Source organism: Thalassophryne amazonica, chromosome 8 (assembly GCF_902500255.1).
Source record: "Thalassophryne amazonica chromosome 8, fThaAma1.1, whole genome shotgun sequence".
In the NCBI taxonomy this organism is placed as follows: Eukaryota; Metazoa; Chordata; class Actinopteri; order Batrachoidiformes; family Batrachoididae; genus Thalassophryne; species Thalassophryne amazonica.
In genome coordinates this window covers 107,389,126-107,409,305 of record NC_047110.1, presented here as the reverse complement: position 1 = coordinate 107,409,305, position 20,180 = coordinate 107,389,126, and the positions used below count along the sequence as shown (strand labels likewise).

Sequence of the window (20,180 nt, the reverse complement as noted above, 5' to 3'; positions counted from 1 at the left end):
GGCGTAATAAAGGCTTTCTTCAGCAGAGACTCACCTGTTCCTCTGTTAGCACGGTGATTAAGAGCTTCAGCTTGAATATCTTTCACAGTAAGGTCAAAGCCATGCTGACCTCGCTCGCTAACAAAGAGGGAGCAGACTGCTGTGTATTGTTGTGCACCCCGATAAGACCTCGGAGACCACAGGACCCAGACTCTGCCTCTGAGCGTAGCTTCATTACAGCCGAGTGCAACTTTGTGCAGGTTACAACATCAGCAGTGCAGCTCAGGATTCTGGAGGAGCAAAAGGAGAAATACTCCAGGGGCAACCTAGAAGGGCCAATTAATGGATCCTGTTCATCAGTATTTATAATAACAATAGTTATTCATTCATCGAAAATGTACTTGTGCTTCTGTGTGTTTGGTCTTAAAATAACGCATGGCTCTGCACACCAGTGATTTCGTAAGGCAGCAGAAAGGGATCGCACCATAGACCAGCAAAAACTAAAATTTGAAAGTTTATGAAGTACAATATTCAGATACGTCTTACAAACGTGGGTCCTTGATGCACAGTAGTACATGTAACTGAACCCCAAAGTTTTGAACAAAATAAAACAATGGAAAGAGCACAAAACTTCACCTTCAATGTTTCACCTCAGGGAGCTTTGGTGGCTGCTCCAGTAAATGATCCATTTCCCCATCCAGTAATTTTTCTAAACCATCTAAACAGGTCCCACAGAATCTGTCGCTTGAAGGGAACGACAGAATTGCTTAATTCAAAACTCAGTAGGGTGCAAAAAAGAAAAGAAAAAGGGAAACAAAAAAAAGGAAAAATGTGAAAGATCTGCAACATTGACTGTGCATACAAATTCTATGTTGAGATTTTTGATTTTCTTTATACACGGTACGTTCCACCTTTTGCCTCATTGAATGGAACATTCCATTTTTCATCTCATAAAATATTTGTACCATTGAACTCATAAACATTAATTATTTGTATAATGTACAACACCTTTGCACGCTGTGCCTTACTATGCTCGGTTTATGCACCGTGTAAATAGTCAAGTGTAGCTGAAGACACCCATAGACTGTATGGTGTCACACTGGAGAAACCCTGTGTGACAGGGTTTGACACGTGCAAAATATAGCAAAGATTTGTCCCATCCTGTCTATGGCTGATGCTGAGACCCTGAGTCATGCATTTATCTCTTCTAGATTGGACTACTGCAATGTTCTATTTTCTGGTTTACCACAGTCCAGCATTAGGGCTCTCCAATTGGTTCAAAATGCTGCTGCCAGACTTTTGACACGAAGCAGAAAGTTCAACCACATTACACTCATTTTGGCGTCTCTTCACTGGCTTCCTGTCCCTGTGAGATCAGATTTTAAGGTTCTGCTACTAGTCTATAAAACTATTCGTGGACTGGCACCTCCCTACCTAGCTGACCTAATTAAACCTTACGTACCGACCCGGGCTTTGCGTTCTCAGGGTGCAGGACTACTTTGTGTCCCGAGAGTGAATAAGAAATCTGTGGGTCAGAGAGTTTTCTCTTATCGTGCCCCTGTTCTGTGGAATGATCTCCCTGCATCAATAAAACAGTCAGATTCTGTGGAGACTTTCAAGTCCAGACTTAAGACGCACTTATTTTCCCTTTCGTATGGCTAGCATACTGGCATAGTATAGTTCTACGCTTTTCACTCTTTTAATTCATTTATTAGTAATTGGAGCGGGCTGCGGCCTCAACTTTACCTAAATTCTGGTTCTTTTAGTGAAGTTTAGGGCTAGTGGCCGGCGATCACCTTATTATTTCTTCTGTTTTTCTTGTTGTTTAATGGTGGCAAATTATACTGTATTTATTGTCTTTCTGATGACTGATTCTGTTTTTTCTCTGTTTAAGGTGCAGCTCCATCCAGAGATGGGTGTGGTATTTGTGCTGGAGACCCTCCTGTCCTGTGCACCAACAGCTTTTCGTGTATATTCGTTTTGTGAATTGTTCCGTAATTTATGTCTGTAGCATGGCCCAAGCAGAGGGTCACCCCTTTGAGTCTGGTCTGCTTGAGGTTTCTTCCTCAGAGAGTTTTTCCTTACCACTGTTGCTCTGGGGGTTAGTAAGGTTAGACCTTACTTGTGTGAAGCGCCTTGAGGCAACCCTGTTGTGATTTGGCGCTATATAAATGAAAATAAAATGACATCATCCATAGGTTTTCTGAAGAGTGGGTTTGAAGCACAAATGGGGCAGTTCCAAATGACGCCATGTTAGCCGTATCTGATTCCGCCTAACTCACAGCCAACCCATACATGGATTAAGAAGTGGAGGATGGTCAAGACTGGCATGACCTAGGCTGGACGAATAAAGCCTAAACACTTCCCCCAACTTGTAGTTACCAAACAAGCTAAGGCTAACAAGCTAACTTTGGTTTGAGTGTTTGATTTGCAATTTTTTTGCAGACTAGGTGGTGATTTTTACAATGTGTGTAGGCTTTAAAACCCATGATTGGCATATGGCCTCACTAATAATGGCACAATCAGTGGAACTAATATCACCAAGCTACTGATACCTGCTAACAGTGCTAACATAAAAACTGAATGAACTCAAAGAAAAAAAAAAATGCAGCATACATTTCTCAGATGGTCCATTAGTACAATTAATGAAACAGCAAGCCATATTATCCAAGATATTTGTCATACAATGCTCAGAAAGGACAAATATAGTCAGGTCCACAGCAGATAGCAGCCACTGGTAGCAGCATCCGGGTGGCTGCCGTCCTCTGCACATCCTAGCTGTCACTCAAAGTGACCACACCCCTATGTAGTCAGACCTTTTTTTAGCTTAAAATAGCTTAAGACAATGAATTATATGTTTATTTTGTCCCGGGATGTGTTTATCTCTGCTGTAACGTTGGCCATTTTAGGGTTGTATGGGGACTGACTCACTTTTGGAGGCAGCTTCAAGTGGCCATTCAAGGAACTGCAAGGTTTTGCACTTCCACACTGGCTTCATTTTGGACACACCCTAATGTGCTTACATTTGTGTGTTAAAAACACAATGAAGGAGAAAATAACATTTACTGAACATTTCAGCAGCTGCAGCGACACCAGAGTGCTAATATTTTCTGTATTTTTCCAGAAGAAACAGAAGCAGATACTGAGCCACACACAGATGAAGCAGTTAGATAAAGACACGCAGATGCTTTTTGCAACATGCTTTTCTGTGCTGGAAACAAACCACTTACAAACTGGGCCCGGGCTTTGTTGAAAATGATATGAGAGATGTTTGGACTGATATCTCAGATTCAGTAGAGACAGAACACATTCAGCCGCTGTAATAACCCATATTAGTGTGCTGAAGCCTTTTGTAATACGTCGGATTTCCACAGGTTCCTGATCCTCGGCTGAGCAGGCAGGAAAGGTTCAATAGCAATTACACGACTTTCATGTGCGTCCAGTGGATCCATGTGTTTTGTATGCCACAAACCCACTGGCCAGTACTTTGTACTTTTTCTACATGTATCTCTGCTTTTCCTCTGTAACCAACAAGTGCATCCTGCACATCAGCACCTCTGCAGAATCTCACCTTATTTTCTAATTCGGTCCATTTTCCAGCAGCCACTGGGGGTATTTTTAGACCCTGACAGGTCTCGGTTAACTCTTTCTGGAGGATTATCTCACCGTTTAATGTTCAGAGGTATCAAAATAGCTTAGTGGGTTACCAATATGTAGGCCCAGATTCTGGTCCTGGTCATACAATCTTCACCTGCATCACACCAATCCACCCAGCTGTAAATATGGGTATTGGGACGTAAACTGCAATGGATTGGCTCTCATCTGCTTCATGCTACAGAATATAGGAATTGGCACCACAAAGCCTCCAAGCCAACATAAAACTTACTACAGATACTGAGGTTTAATTTATGTAGCAAAGAAAATAAGCATTACTGAGTGGTTTTATTGTTCAAAATAAGTTTTATCTGCTTTTTACATATAGACGATATCTTTGCAGGAGAACAAAAGTCTAAGTCTGTCGGGTCCTGATGCTTCCTTGTATGTTTTTACAGCATAAAAAATGTATTTTTAAGAGTTGATATCATGCATATTCAACTGAAGGGCTCAGATGCAAAACACAGTTTCTCCAAAAAACACAAATTTTTAGTTGAGGTGACATCTACTTGGCTGCTTAAGTAACTAACAGTATGCAAAATATTAAAGAATTTTTATACCACTTTTGTTTTATTTATGGAAATCCATGTATCTTCTAATGTGTTTTCCTTTAACTGCCCATTTTAAACTGCTTTTTTCTCTATTTAAATAAACAGAGACACTGTGTATTTGCATCTGAACCCTTCAATTTCTTATCGACAAGGTGAAAAGAAGGTAGTATTGCTTCTATCCAGCACAGCGTGCAATGAATTTGTTGTAGACCTAAACTATCAACTCAATCAATCAACTTTTTTCTTGTATAGCGCCAAATCACAACAAACAGTTGCCCCAAGGCGCTCCACATTGCAAGGCAAGGCCATACAATAATTATGAAACACAGTCTACGTCTAAAGCAACATAACCAAGGGATGGTCCAGGGTCACCCGATCCAGCCCTAACTATAAGCCTTAGCGAAAAGGAAAGTTTTAAGCCTAATCTTAAAAGTAGAGAGGGTATCTGTCTCCCTGATCTGAATTGGGAGCTGGTTCCACAGGAGAGGAGCCTGAAAGCTGAAGGCTCTGCCTCCCATTCTACTCTTACAAACCCTAGGAACTACAAGTAAGCCCGCAGTCTGAGAGCGAAGCGTTCTAATGGGGTAATATGGTACTACGAGGTCCCTAAGATAAGATGGGACCTGATTATTCAAAACCTTATAAGTAAGAAGAAGAATTTTAAATTCTATTCTAGCATTAACAGGAAGCCAATGAAGGGAGGCCAACACGGGTGAGATATGCTCTCTCCTGCTAGTCCCCGTCAGTACTCTAGCTGCAGCATTCTGAACCAACTGAAGGCTTTTTAGGGAACTTTTAGGACAACCTGATAATAATGAATTACAATAGTCCAGCCTAGAGGAAATAAATGCATGAATTAGTTTTTCAGCATCACTCTGAGACAAGACCTTTCTGATTTTAGAGATATTGCGTAAATGCAAAAAGGCAGTCCTACATATTTGTTTAATATGCGCTTTGAATGACATATCCTGATCAAAAATAACTCCAAGATTTCTCACAGTATTACTAGAGATCAGGGAAATGCCATCCAGAGTAACGATCTGGTTAGACACCATGCTTCTAAGATTTGTGGGGCCAAGTACAATAACTTCAGTTTTATCTGAGTTTAAAAGCAGGAAATTAGAGGTCATCCATGTCTTTATGTCTGTAAGACAATCCTGCAGTTTAGCTAATTGGTGCGTATCCTCTGGCTTCATGGATAGATAAAGCTGGGTATCATCTGCGTAACAATGAAAATTTAAGCAATACCGTCTAATAATACTGCCCAAGGGAAGCATGTATAAAGTGAATAAAATTGGTCCTAGCACAGAACCTTGTGGAACTCCATAATTAACTTTAGTCTGTGAAGAAGATTCCCCATTTACATGAACAAACTGTAATCTATTAGACAAATATGATTCAAACCACCGCAGCGCAATGCCTTTAATACCTATGACATGCTCTAATCTCTGTAATAAAATTTTATGGTCAACAGTATCAAAAGCAGCACTGAGGTCCAACAGAACAAGCACAGAGATAAGTCCACTGTCCGAAGCCATAAGAAGATCATTTGTAACCTTCACTAATGCTGTTTCTGTACTATGATGAATTCTAAAACCTGACTGAAACTCTTCAAATAGACCATTCCTCTGCAGGTGATCAGTTAGCTGTTTTACAACTACCCTCTCAAGAATCTTTGAGAGAAAAGGAAGGTTGGAGATTGGCCTATAATTAGCTAAGATAGCTGGGTCAAGTGATGGCTTTTTAAGTAATGGTTTAATTACTGCCACCTTAAAGGCCTGTGGTACATAACCAACTAACAAAGATAGATTGATCATATTTAAGATTGAAGCATTAAATAATGGTAGGACTTCCTTGAGCAGCCTGGCAGGAATGGGGTCTAATAAGCATGTTGATGGTTTGGATGAAGTAACTAATGAAAATAACTCAGACAGAACAATCGGAGAGAAAGAGTCTAACCAAATACCGGCATCACTGAAAGCAGCCAAAGATAACGATACATCTTTGGGATGGTTATGAGTAATTTTTTCTCTAATAGTCAAAATTTTGTTAGCAAAGAAAGTCATGAAGTCATTACTAGTTAAAGTTAATGGAATACTCAGCTCAATAGAGCTTCTGACTCTTTGTCAGCCTGGCTACAGTGCTGAAAAGAAACCTGGGGTTGTTCTTATTTTCTTCAATTAGTGATGAGTAGAAAGATGTCCTAGCTTCACGAAGGGCTTTCTTATAGAGCAACAAACTCTTTTTCCAGGCTAAGTGAAGATCTTCTAAATTAGTGAGACGCCATTTCCTCTCCAACTTACGGGTTATCTGCTTTAAGCTACGAGTTTGTGAGTTATACCACGGAGTCAGACACTTCTGATTTAAAGCTCTCTTTTTCAGAGGAGCTACAGCATCCAAAGTTGTCTTCAATGAGGATGTAAAACTATTGACAAGATACTCTAACTCCCTTACAGAGTTTAGGTAGCTACTCTGCTCTGTGTTGGTATATGACATTAGAGAACATAAAGAAGGAATCATATCCTTAAACCTAGTTACAGCGCTTTCTGAAAGACTTCTAGTGTAATGAAACTTATTCCCCACTGCAGGGTAGTCCATCAGGGTAAATGTAAATGTTATTAAAAAATGATCAGACAAAAGGGAATTTTCAGGGAATACTGTTAAGTCTTCTATTTCCATACCATAAGTCAGAACAAGATCTAAAATATGATTAAAGTGGTGGGTGGACTCATTTACTTTTTGAGCAAAGCCGATAGAGTCTAATAATAGATTAAATGCAGTGTTGAGGCTGTCATTCTCAGCATCTGTGTGGATGTTAAAATCGCCCACTATAATTATCTTATCTGAGCTAAGCACTAAGTCAGACAAAAGGTCTGAAAATTCACAGAGAAACTCACAGTAACGACCAGGTGGACGATAGATAATAACAAATAAAACTGTTTTTTGGGACTTCCAATTTGGATGGACAAGACTAAGAGACAAGCTTTCAAATGAATTAAAGCTCTGTCTAGGTTTTTGATTAATTAATAAGCTGGAATGGAAGATTGCTGCTAATCCTCCGCCCCGGCCCGTGCTACGAGCATTCTGACAGTTAGTGTGACTCGGGGGTGTTGACTCATTTAAACTAACATATTCATCCTGCTGTAACCAAGTTTCTGTTAGGCAGAATAAATCAATATGTTGATCAATTATTATATCATTTACCAACAGGGACTTAGAAGAAAGAGACCTAATGTTTAATAGACCACATTTAACTGTTTTAGTCTGTGGTGCAATTGAAGGTGCTATATTATTTTTTCTTTTTGAATTTTTATGCTTAAATAGATTTTTGCTAGTTATTGGTGGTCTGGGAGCAGGCACCGTCTCTACGGGGATGGGGTAATAGGGGGATGGCAGGGGGAGAGAAGCTGCAGAGAGGTGTATAAGACCACAGCTCTGCCTCCTGGTCTAAACTAAGTACTAGATGATGTCATGTTCATTTGAAGCTGAAATAAGAGTTTGGCAACGTGCACCGGCGGAATCACGCTGGCTTTTACAAACCATCAGAAGATTCAGCATCAAACATGAGGAAATCACTACGCAAACTCTATTTACTACTTTTGATGCATTCTAGTACAGGGTCATGAAGGCCATGAATTAGGCAGCATTTTACTTCCTAAAGTGTTTTATTTATGTAAAAATAAATCCCTTTGGCTGCTCCCTTGTTTATCCACAGCAGATCTGAGGCAGATCTGCATGTTGATTTGGCACAAGTTTTACACCAAATGCCTTTCCTGAGACAATTCCACATTACATGGAAACTGGGCAAGGGTGGGGTTTGAACTGGGTACCTTCTACACTGGAAACAAGCGCCACACCTGCCTATATTTATGCATTTACCAAATATGCAATATACTGCTCCTAAAAATCGAAATCTCACAAACGTAATGGTTTTTTGTTTGTTTGTTTGTTTTTTTTTGTCTTGGTTTTTTTTTGTAAATATGACTGATGACAAACAGTCTCTAGAAACATATTATCCCTATAATGTCTGACCCAGAAAATCTATGTATCAAACATGATACATACAACATTATGGGGTTATTTAACTTTACAGTTGGTCTAATGGTGCAAAAAGTAAACAAAATTTGTCGTAGATCATAAAATGGATTCGCATTTTTTAAAGGTGTCATCACACTGTGACGGACAGAGCGAATTTCTGAATTATTCACATATTTAAATATTTTGTCTGGTGGCAAAAATCGCATAATCTGTCAGTCTTCTGTGGATTTGGGGCACTGATGGACAGATGAGGTCACATTTCCATTGGCAACATAAAGTCGTATTCAGCAGAATGATCTTCCTATTTCAAGACAAATGCACGCTGGGGCGAGCTGGATTCGAGCAGGATTCGAGCAGGATTTGTTGAGATCTGAATGCAAATGTGGCTAGAATCTGGCAGGCTCAAGGATCATGACCTCATACTTTCTCACTATGTTGGTGCACTGATTGCGTCTTCTCACTGTGCCAGTGTTCAGCGCGGCTGCAGCAGCATTGAGGATGTCAAACAATCTTCTTTCTCTGCTGCACTTTCTCACCAAGAGAATAGCAAAAAGTAAAAAAAACAAATAGAAGATAAAACGGTAAACAAACGTGCAGCCACTGAGAAAGCTGTTAGCCTGATGACCACTCAAAGATTTGAGCAGGCACAAAACTTTCCAGGCATCAAATGGCAAGAACACAATTAGTAAATTGTTAAAGGACAGGACAAAAATGAACACAAATGGATATCGTATCAGTTCCTCATGTTTCCCTGATCCGTCATGGTGTGACAGGCGCATAAGAATTGTGATGTATCTCATATCGGCACCCAAGTATCACAATGGCATTGCATCTGGACATAAGTGTATCACTCCACACCAATTGTTTTTAAGAAAATGTTCCCAAAATGAAATTCCCTGCCTGAATTTGAATCCAAAGCTAAGTCACTGTGTCCCCATCATGAGTCAAGCACCAGAACAAAACCCTGTACTAACTGATCATTTAAACTTGCTGATGCATTTCCATCCTGACCCCCCCCCCCCCCCCCAATCAGTATTTTGTTCTTTCAATTTGGCCTCTGAATCCACACCGTGTCCCAGTCAATTAGGTCACTCTGATAAACACAAAGTCAACAGGATAAAACAAACATCATTCAACCTGCCACATGGGTCCAGAACACAATAGAGATTGATTGATCAGTGATGGATCAATACAAAGTAGCTCAAACAGCAATTTAGTATCAACACAATGTTTTGTTTGTGGAACATCTGCAGGTCAGGGTATCAGGCCGGCTGCTGTACGTCCAAACAACAACGACAGATATTTGCTTTAAAGCGGCGGCTGTTAGAGTCCGAGCAAAAAACAGAGCGCTCAGCTGTTTGTAGCCCCTCTGCACTGTTTCGAGTGTCGACTGTAAGTCCCGAGGTAAACTGTCATCAACGTGTTGAAAGATGGGAAACACCAAATAAAATACATTTAAAATTACAATGTGAGCTCAGAGTTCAATAAAAAATAGCTAAGTTTTTGTCATCCACAAAGTCGCTAGCGTCTGTGCGTCTGAAGCAGACCACACACATCCCAAATTTTATTCATCTCTGAATTACTTAATTATGAGTCCCTATCTTGACACCATGATGGAAACTGGAATGAGGTGTGTATAAATTCAGTGTAACTCCTGGTGCAAAGGGGCTGGTTTTATTGTCTTCATTGGCCAACGGCATTTTGTTTGTCAAACATAAATTCAACAAACCAGTGTCACCTGTAAATCCCTTGAAACCAGAGTGCACCACATGCACGGCACTGTTGTATTAAGTCAATCAATCAATCAATTTTATTTATATAGCGCCAAATCACAACAAACAGTTGCCCCAAGGCGCTTTATATTGTAAGGCAAGGCCATACAATAATTACGGAAAAACCCCAACGGTCAAAACGACCCCCTGTGAGCAAGCACTTGGCGACAGTGGGAAGGAAAAACTCCCTTTTAACAGGAAGAAACCTCCAGCAGAACCAGGCTCAGGGAGGGGCAGTCTTCTGCTGGGACTGGTTGGGGCTGAGGGAGAGAACCAGGAAAAAGACATGCTGTGGAGGGGAGCAGAGATCAATCACTAATGATTAAATGCAGAGTGGTGCATACAGAGCAAAAAGAGAAAGAAACACTCAGTGCATCATGGGAACCCCCCAGCAGTCTAAGTCTATAGCAGCATAACTAAGGGATGGTTCAGGGTCACCTGATCCAGCCCTAACTATAAGCTTTAGCAAAAAGGAAAGTTTTAAGCCTAATCTTAAAAGTAGAGAGGGTGTCTGTCTCCCTGATATGAATTGGGAGCTTGTTCCACAGGAGAGGAGCCTGAAAGCTGAAGGCTCTGCCTCCCATTCTACTCTTACAAACCCTAGGAACTATAAGTAAGCCTGCAGTCTGAGAGCGAAGCGCTCTATTGGGGTGATATGGTACTATGAGGTCCCTAAGATAAGATGGGACCTGATTATTCAAAACTTTATAAGTAAGAAGAAGAATTTTAAATTCTATTCTAGAATTAACAGGAAGCCAATGAAGAGAGGCCAATATGGGTGAGATATGTTCTCTCCTTCTAGTCCCCATTAGTACTAGTTTAGCTAATTGGTGTGTGTCCTCTGGCTTCATGGATAGATAAAGCTGGGTATCATCTGCGTAACAATGAAAATTTAAGCAATGCCGTCTAATAATACTGCCTAAGGGAAACATGTATAAAGTGAATAAAATTGGTCCTAGCACAGAACCTTGTGGAACTCCATAATTAACCTTAGTCTGTGAAGAAGATTCCCCATTTACATGAACAAATTGTAATTTATTAGATGAATATGATTCAAACCACCGCAGCGCAGTGCCTTTAATACCTATGGCATGCTCTAATCTCTAATAAAATTTTATGGTCAACAGTATCAAAAGCAGCACTGAGGTCTAACAGAACAAGCACAGAGATGAGTCCACTGTCTGAGGCCATAAGAAGATCATTTGTAACCTTCACTAATGCTGTTTCTGTACTATGATGAATTCTAAAACCTGACTGAAACTCTTCAAATAGACCATTCCTCTGCAGATGATCAGTTAGCTGTTTTACAACTACCCTTTCAAGAATTTTTGAGAGAAAAGGAAGGTTGGAGATTGGCCTATAATTAGCTAAGATAGCTGGGTCAAGTGATGGCTTTTTAAGTAATGGTTTAATTACTGCCACCTTAAAAGCCTGGAAGGAATGGGGTCTAATAGACATGTTGATGGTTTGGAGGAAGTAACTAATGAAAATAACTCAGACAGAACAATCGGAGAGAAAGAGTCTAACCAAATACCGGTATCACTGAAAGCAGCCAAAGATAACGATACATCTTTGGGATGGTTATGAGTAATTTTTTCTCTAATAGTTAAAATTTTATTAGCAAAGAAAGTCATGAAGTCATTACTAGTTAAACTTAAAGGAATACTCGGCTCAATAGAGCTCTGACTCTTTGTCAGCCTGGCTACAGTGCTGAAAAGAAACCTGGGGTTGTTCTTATTTTCTTCAATTAGTGATGAGTAGTAAGATGTCCTAGCTTTACGGAGGGCTTTTTTATAGAGCAACAGACTCTTTTTCCAGCCTAAGTGAAGATCTTCTAAATTAGTGAGACACCATTTCCTCTCCAACGTACGGGTTATCTGCTTTAAGCTGCGAGTTTGTGAGTTATACCACGGAGTCAGGCACTTCTGATTTAAAGTTCTCTTTTTCAGAGGAGCTACAGCATCCAAAGTTGTCTTCAATGAGGATGTAAAACTATTGACGAGATACTCTATCTCACTTACAGAGTTTAGGTAGCTACTCTGCACTGTGTTGGTATATGGCATTAGAGAACATAAAGAAGGAATCATATCCTTAAACCTAGTTACAGCGCTTTCTGAAAGACTTCTAGTGTAATGAAACTTATTCCCCACTGCTGGGTAGTCCATCAGAGTAAATGTAAATGTTATTAAGAAATGATCAGACAGAAGGGAGTTTTCAGGGAATACTGTTAACTCTTCAATTTCCATACCATAAGTCAGAACAAGATCTAAGATATGATTAAAGTGGTGGGTGGACTCATTTACATTTTGAGCAAAGCCAATTGAGTCTAATAATAGATTAAATGCAGTGTTGAGGCTGTCATTCTCAGCATCTGTGTGGATGTTAAAATCGCCCACTATAATTATCTTATCTGAGCTAAGCACTAAGTCAGACAAAAGGTCTGAAAATTCACAGAGAAACTCACAGTAACAACCAGGTGGATGATAGATAACAAATAAAACTGGTTTTTGGGACTTCCAATTTGGATGGACAAGACTAAGAGTCAAGCTTTCAAATGAATTAAAGCTCTGTCTGGGTTTTTATTAATTAATAAGCTGGAATAGAGGATTAGCAGCAAGTGAGCAGTATCAGAGGATTCCGGTGGAGCACGCATGGGGAGGCATAACACTGGAACTTGCTGAGATGGTTGGATTAACACGTGTGTGAATATTGCGTCCTTAATCCTCTTCCATCCGCTGTGTGTGAGGAGCGTTCACTGATCGCTGTGCATGTAAGAATTCCTAAATGAATGCATGTAAGAATTCCTGAATGAATAAAAATCCAGAGACCTTTCCCCTGCAGCATTTTTTAAAAGTAAGTTAAAAACTGTTCCGTATGATTTTAACTGGATTTTTGCTGTTGTATGTGCAGTCATGTGTTTTAGTCACTCTGCTGCAGATTGACGTTTTGTTAAGCAGTATCTTGACCAATATCTTGACCTGGGTTTGGTTCCCAGTCATACTTCCTGTCTGTGTCCTTGGACAGAACACTTCATCCGCATTGTCTCAGTCCACCCAGCTGTAAATGGGTACTGACCTTGGCTGTGGAATTAACCTGTGGATCACTGGCATCCCGCCTAGACTCTCAAAGGCTTCATGCTACGGAATGTTGAGATACACCAACATACCTTAGAGCCTACTGTATATGGGACTTATTTCTTTATACGCAAAATGTATTTTCAGCAGTCTAGGCTTTTCTTTCAAGCAGTGTTTAAAATCCAGATCCCCTGTGAAATTTGACTACCCCACCACATCCTGTTACTATACTTGCTGCAGGGTTAGGGTTAATTGAATTGAACACAATTTGTGTTCAATTCAGTTTTAAGGGCCTATGATGAGCTATTGTGCATGACTGGGCACAAAGTGTACATGCCATGAACCTGCCACAGGAGGCGCTGTTTCAATACAAGAAATAAACTGCATCAGACAGTGGACTACGTTGTTACGCATCTAAGGTGCAACCGCTTTTAGACTGCACCTCAGTTTTAGACCAAACTGGATGGTTTGAAACAAGCAATGGTGGTAGAGCTGTGCTGTGCGCCGCGTGAGCGAACATCAAAACAATTGTTCGGTTAACAAACACCATCTTTTGTCCCTCAAACTTAATAATCAAAGTGCAGTTCTTTGACAGAATGGTCCGAACAGATGGGTTTTTTTTTTTTTTTTTAAACTCTGCAAAGAAATGTGATGGGTGTGATTCCTTATGTTGCCCCTAGTGGATGGAAAGGTAACAGCTTTGTGTGAGGCGATGACACGGTGTAAAAAGTTTTCTCGCCACCTTACCGCCATCAGCTCACTGCTCTTGAACGTTTGTGTGAAAAGCATAATGAGCCCTTTAGAGAGAGAAAGCGAGGGAGGGAGCCGCAGCTGGTGGCAGCCAGAGGACCATCTGTTCATCACTCTATTAGTTCAAACACACACACAATAAATACGCTCCAGCTCTCCATCACGCTCAGGCACATACAGATCACATGACGCAGCTATAGCATGCCTCCGTCTCCTCCCTGTGTTTCTGACACTTGATACCCTGCGAGGCGTTCAGTGTGGGTTCGCCAATTCTCACTGTCTGACACCGCGATCAACATCTCACCAGCTTGGCCCATCAGCGGCCGTGTTTTTAACGCAATCCCATTTCCTGCTGGAATTCAGGCAACAACCTCAGAACTGGCATGAAGATTAAAAAAAAAAAGAATTTAAAAAAATATATTTTTCTTCTCAGGGGAATTCATCAATTCTGGTTTCAATTCTATCAAATTAGGACATCATGCTGAAGTCATGTCACCGCCAAAATGCAATTTTGACTTTCCCATGATAAGCATTATAATGGCAAAAAATAAACTGGCCATTTAGCTCAAAGTAATATATTTAAATAGTGTGACTGACAAGACTGAAGTGAATGAAATTTATACTACCAGCTTGATACAATTAAAATAATTACAGTGTAATTTGTCAGTTTTCAATCAACAGCGATGTGTTACTTTTATTATAGTGAAATTAAAGTGCCACATATTCCAGAGTGTAATTCAATTTTTTTTTTTTTTACTAAGTTGGGAGGGCCTGTAATTTATACTCCAGTGAGGATTATATACTGCAAACTCACACATTCCTTAATAATAACAATAATTGTAATGATTTATTTAAATAGGACTTTCCCAGGAATCTGAACACTAAACAAGAATAAATGCCAACAATAAAAAGTACATTACAATAATGCACAAAAATCCCAAATTAAAGAGGTGATCATACTGAAAAGCACTCTATCCATCTCACGTGCTCTGCCCTGAAAGGTGCCATGACTGGAATGTTTAGATAAGTCTAATCTAAATTCATATCTAGGCCCGGTTTCATAGGGCAGTCTAATCTTTTAGTGTATTATACTTATTTAGTCAACTACAGTTAGTCGCCCAACATATCCGTTTAATCACTGCTTCACATTGACAATTAAACTTCGGTATTAGCCGTCTAACCTTAGTCGCCAGTTTTCATGGGCATAACGGCCTCACAAGCGTCGTTGCCAAGAGACGGCTCCAATGCGCAAACGTTTTGTTTACTTCCGAGTTGGTTATTGTCATGAACTATCCAGCCTTTGTTTTGTTCATTTCAATTCAATTTAATTCAATTTATTTCACTTATATAGCACCAAATCACAACAAAGCTGCCTCAAGGCGCTTCACACAAGTAAGGTCTAACCTTACCAACCCCTAGAGCAAGAACACAGGCGGCAGTGGTAAGGAAAAATTCCCTCTGATGATTTGAGGAAGAAACCTCAAGCAGACCAGACTGAAAGGGGCGACCCTCTGCTTGGGCCATGCTACTGACACAATTGACATTACAATCATACAGGAAATTAACTGGCTTTATTAACATTAACGGACACATACGAACAGCAGAATGACATGCTTAGCTCTTAGCCTAGCAGTTCTTCTTCTACACTTCGGTCAAGCCTTTTTGTGCACACAACGCTGCTCAGCGTAACAGCAACACCTGGTGGCTAATGTGAAAACTGTCACAAACACACCATGACAGTCGTCTGCTACAACTACGGCCAAAAGCGGAGGAAGCTCTCCTTTTGGAGGAATACGAGTGACGTAGGTGTGCTCTGAGTGTTCCATCAAGTGATGGCACATGATAGCAGCCATTGTTTGAGGTAAAACACTGATGTTATGTCGACTAAAATAAGATTAGCTTCCTCTGTACCAGGTTAACGTGAGTTGGGTAACGTGAAACTTTAGCCGACTAAGCACTTTGTGCAACAACTAACGTCAAAAAATTAGCCAACTAAGGAAGTTTATTCAACTAAACAAGACTAGACTGCTTCATAAAACCGGGCCCCAGTCTTCAATCTGTTCCGTGCACAACAAAATTTGCTTATACTGTACATTATACAAAAGTTCAATTTAACTAACAGCCAATTTTTGTGTGTGTTGTGCAGAATCAGCAGATGAATCAGCAGATGTCACATGACCATACGCTGATTTATAAATTTATAAATCAGCTATAGACAGATGCTATTCTATTTTCTGATAGAAGTGCACTTGAAATCACTCTTCCAGTTCCCTCAGTTTCAACGTTATTGCAAAAAATGTGATTTTTAGACTATTGCATGACCTGGATTGACCTTGACCTTTGATTTTTATATTAATGTCATTAATGTCATGATGTCACTATGTTGTCACACATGTCTTCCTAAAAAGGAAGAAGCTGAAAGAACTTAACTAGTACGACACATTACTATCACTTTACCAGGGCATTCCTAGGCCGGTAGCGTAGATTTACGTCCTGGCTATACCCGCCTTCTGTGCGTAAACAAATGACATCATAGCGCGCGCAGCCCAACAACTGTCCACAGAGGGAAACATAAAAAGGCGAGAAGTGTGTTTTGGTCCCAATATGGATATTCCGGATGATTTTCTCATGGACAGACAATGAACAGCAGCTAAAGCAGCCAGCTTTATGAGGACACACTGCCGAATTTGGAGAGCAGCGCGTGCCAGCCGACACGACAAAAGTTAAAGTGACCCAACTTTTTATGTACGCGTTACATGTTGTGTATCTCAGTAAATCAAATCAAATCAATTTTATTTATATAGCGCCAAATCACAACAAACAGTTGCCCCAAGGCGCTTTATATTGTAAGGCAAGGCCATACAATAATTATGTAAAAACCCCAAAGGTCAAAACGACCCCCTGTGAGCAAGCACTTGGCGACAGTGGGAAGGAAAAACTCCCTTTTAACAGGAAGAAACCTCCAGCAGAACCAGGCTCAGGGAGGGGCAGTCTTCTGCTGGGACTGGTTGGGGCTGAGGGAGAGAACCAGGAAAAAGACATGCTGTGGAGGGGAGCAGAGATCAATCACTAATGATTAAATGCAGAGTGGTGCATACAGAGCAAAAAGAGAAAGAAACACTCAGTGCATCATGGGAACCCCCCAGCAGTCTAAGTCTATAGCAGCATAACTAAGGGATGGTTCAGGGTCACCTGATCCAGCCCTAACTATAAGCTTTAGCAAAAAGGAAAGTTTTAAGCCTAATCTTAAAAGTAGAGCGGGTGTCTGTGTCCCTGATCTGAATTGGGAGCTGGTTCCAGAGGAGGGGAGCCTGAAAGCTGAAGGCTCTGCCTCCCATTCTACTCTTACAAACCCTAGGAACTACAAGTAAGCCTGCAGTCTGAGAGCGAAGCGCTCTGTTGGGGTGATATGGTACTACGAGGTCCCTAAGATAAGATGGGACCTGATTATTCAAAACCTTATAAGTAAGAAGAAGAATTTTAAATTCTATTCTAGAATTAACAGGAAGCCAATGAAGAGAAGCCAATATGGGTGAGATATGCTCTCTCCTTCTAGTCCCTGTTAGTACTCTAGCTGCAGCATTTTGAATTAACTGAAGACAACCTGATAATAACGAATTACAATAGTCCAGCCTAGAGGAAATAAATGCATGAATTAGTTTTTCAGCATCACTCTGAGACAACACCTTTCTAATTTTAGAGATATTGCGCAAATGCAAAAAAGCAGTCCTACATATTTGTTTAATATGCACATTGAATGACATATCCTGATCAAAAATGACTCCAAGATTTCTCACAGTATTATTAGAGGTCAGGGTAATGCCATCCAGAGTAAGGATCTGGTTAGACACCATGTTTCTAAGATTTGTGGGGCCAAGTACAATAACTTCAGTTTTATCTGAGTTTAAAAGCAGGAAATTAGAGGTCATCCATGTCTTTATGTCTGTAAGACAATCCTGCAGTTTAGCTAATTGGTGTGTGTCCTCTGGCTTCATGGATAGATAAAGCTGGGTATCATCTGCGTAACAATGAAAATTTAAGCAATGCCGTCTAATAATACTGCCTAAGGGAAACATGTATAAAGTGAATAAAATTGGTCCTAGCACAGAACCTTGTGGGACTCCATAATTAATCTTAGTCTGTGAAGAAGATTCCCCATTTACATGAACAAATTGTAATCTATTAGATAAATATGATTCAAACCACCGCAGCGCAGTGCCTTTAATACCTATGGCATGCTCTAATCTCTAATAAACTTTTTTGTCAACAGTATCAAAAGCAGCACTGAGGTCTAACAGAACAAGCACAGAGATGAGTCCACTGGCTGAGGCCATAAGAAGATCATTTGTAACCTTCACTAATGCTGTTTCTGTACTATGATGAATTCTAAACCCTGACTGAAACTCTTCAAATAGACCATTCCTCTGCAGATGATCAGTTAGCTGTTTTACAACTACCCTTTCAAGACTTTTTGAGAGAAAAGGAAGGTTGGAGATTGGTCTATAATTAGCTAAGATAGCTGGGTCAAGTGATGGCTTTTTAAGTAATGGTTTAATTACTGCCACCTTAAAAGCCTGTGGTACATAGCCAACTAATAAAGATAGATTGATCATATTTAAGATCGAAGCATTAATTAATGGTAGGGCTTCCTTGAGCAGCCTGGTAGGAATGGGGTCTAATAGACATGTTGATGGTTTGGAGGAAGTAACTAATGAAAATAACTCAGACAGAACAATCGGAGAGAAAGAGTCTAACCAAATACCGGCATCACTGAAAGCAGCCAAAGATAACGATACGTCTTTGGGATGGTTATCAGTAATTTTTTCTCTAATAGTTAAAATTTTATTAGCAAAGAAAGTCATGAAGTCAGTACTAGTTAAAGTTAAAGGAATACTCGGCTCAATAGAGCTCTGACTCTTTGTCAGCCTGGCTACAGTGCTGAAAACAAACCTGGGGTTGTTCTTATTTTCTTCAATTAGTGATGAGTAGTAAGATGTCCTAGCTTTACGGAGGGCTTTTTTATAGAGCAACAGACTCTTTTTTCAGGCTAAGTGAAGATCTTCTAAATTAGTGAGACACCATTTCCTCTCCAACTTACGGGTTATCTGCTTTAAGCTGCGAGTTTGTAAGTTATACCACGGAGTCAGGCACTTCTGATTTAAAGTTCTCTTTTTCAGAGGAGCTACAGCATCCAAAGTTGTCTTCAATGAGGATGTAAAACTACTGATGAGATACTCTATCTCACTTACAGAGTTTAGGTAGCTAATCTGCACTGTGTTGGTATATGGCATTAGAGAACATAAAGAAGGAATCATATCCTTAAACCTAGTTACAGCGCTTTCTGAAAGACTTCTAGTGTAATGAAACTTATTCCCCACTGGTGGATAGTCCATCAGAGTAAATGTAAATGTTATTAAGAAATGATCAGACAGAAGGGAGTTTTCAGGGAATACTGTTAAGTCTTCAATTTCCATACCATAAGTCAGAACAAGATCTAAGATATGATTAAAGTGGTGGGTGGACTCATTTACATTTTGAGCAAAGCCAATTGAGTCTAATAATAGATTAAATGCAGTGTTGAGACTGTCATTCTCAGCATCTGTGTGGATGTTAAAATCGCCCACTATAATTATCTTATCTGAGCTAAGCACTAAGTCAGACAAAAGGTCTGAAAATTCACAGAGAAACTCACAGTAACGACCAGGTGGACGATAGATAATAACAAATAAAACTGGTTTTTGGGACTTCCAATTTGGATGGACAAGACTAAGAGTCAAGCTTTCAAATGAATTAAAGCTCTGTCTGGGTTTTTGATTAATTAATAAGCTGGAATGGAGGATTAGCAGCAAGTGAGCAGTATCAGAGGATTCCGGTGGAGCACGCATGGGGAGGCATAACACTGGAACTTGCTGAGATGGTTGGATTAACACGTGTGTGTGAATATTGCGTCCTTAATCCTCTTCCATCCGCTGTGTGTGAATTAAAGCTCTGTCTGGGGTTTTGATTAATTAATAAGCTGGAATGGAAGATTGCTGCTAATCCTCCACCTCGGCCCGTGCTACGAGCGTTCTAGCAGTTAGTGTGACTCGGGGGTGTTGACTCATTTTAAACTAACATATTCATCCTGCTGTAACCAGGTTTCTCTAAGGCAGAATAAATCAATATGTTGATCAATTATTATATCATTTACTAACAGGGACTTAGAAGAGAGAGACCTAATGTTTAATAGACCACATTTAACTGTTTTAGTCTATGGTGCAATTGAAGGTGCTATATTATTTTTTCTTTTTGAATTTTTATGCTTAAATAGATTTTGCTGGTTATTGGTGGTCTGGGAGCAGGCACCGTCTCTACGGGGATGG

At 40.1% G+C, this 20,180-nt stretch overlaps 1 protein-coding gene across 1 annotated transcript in view; it reads right to left on the bottom strand.

The window, feature by feature from the left end:
• Positions 1 to 20,180, bottom strand: part of tead1a (TEA domain family member 1a) — a 116,730-nt gene that overhangs the window by 35,968 nt on the left and 60,582 nt on the right. The window lies entirely within an intron of this gene.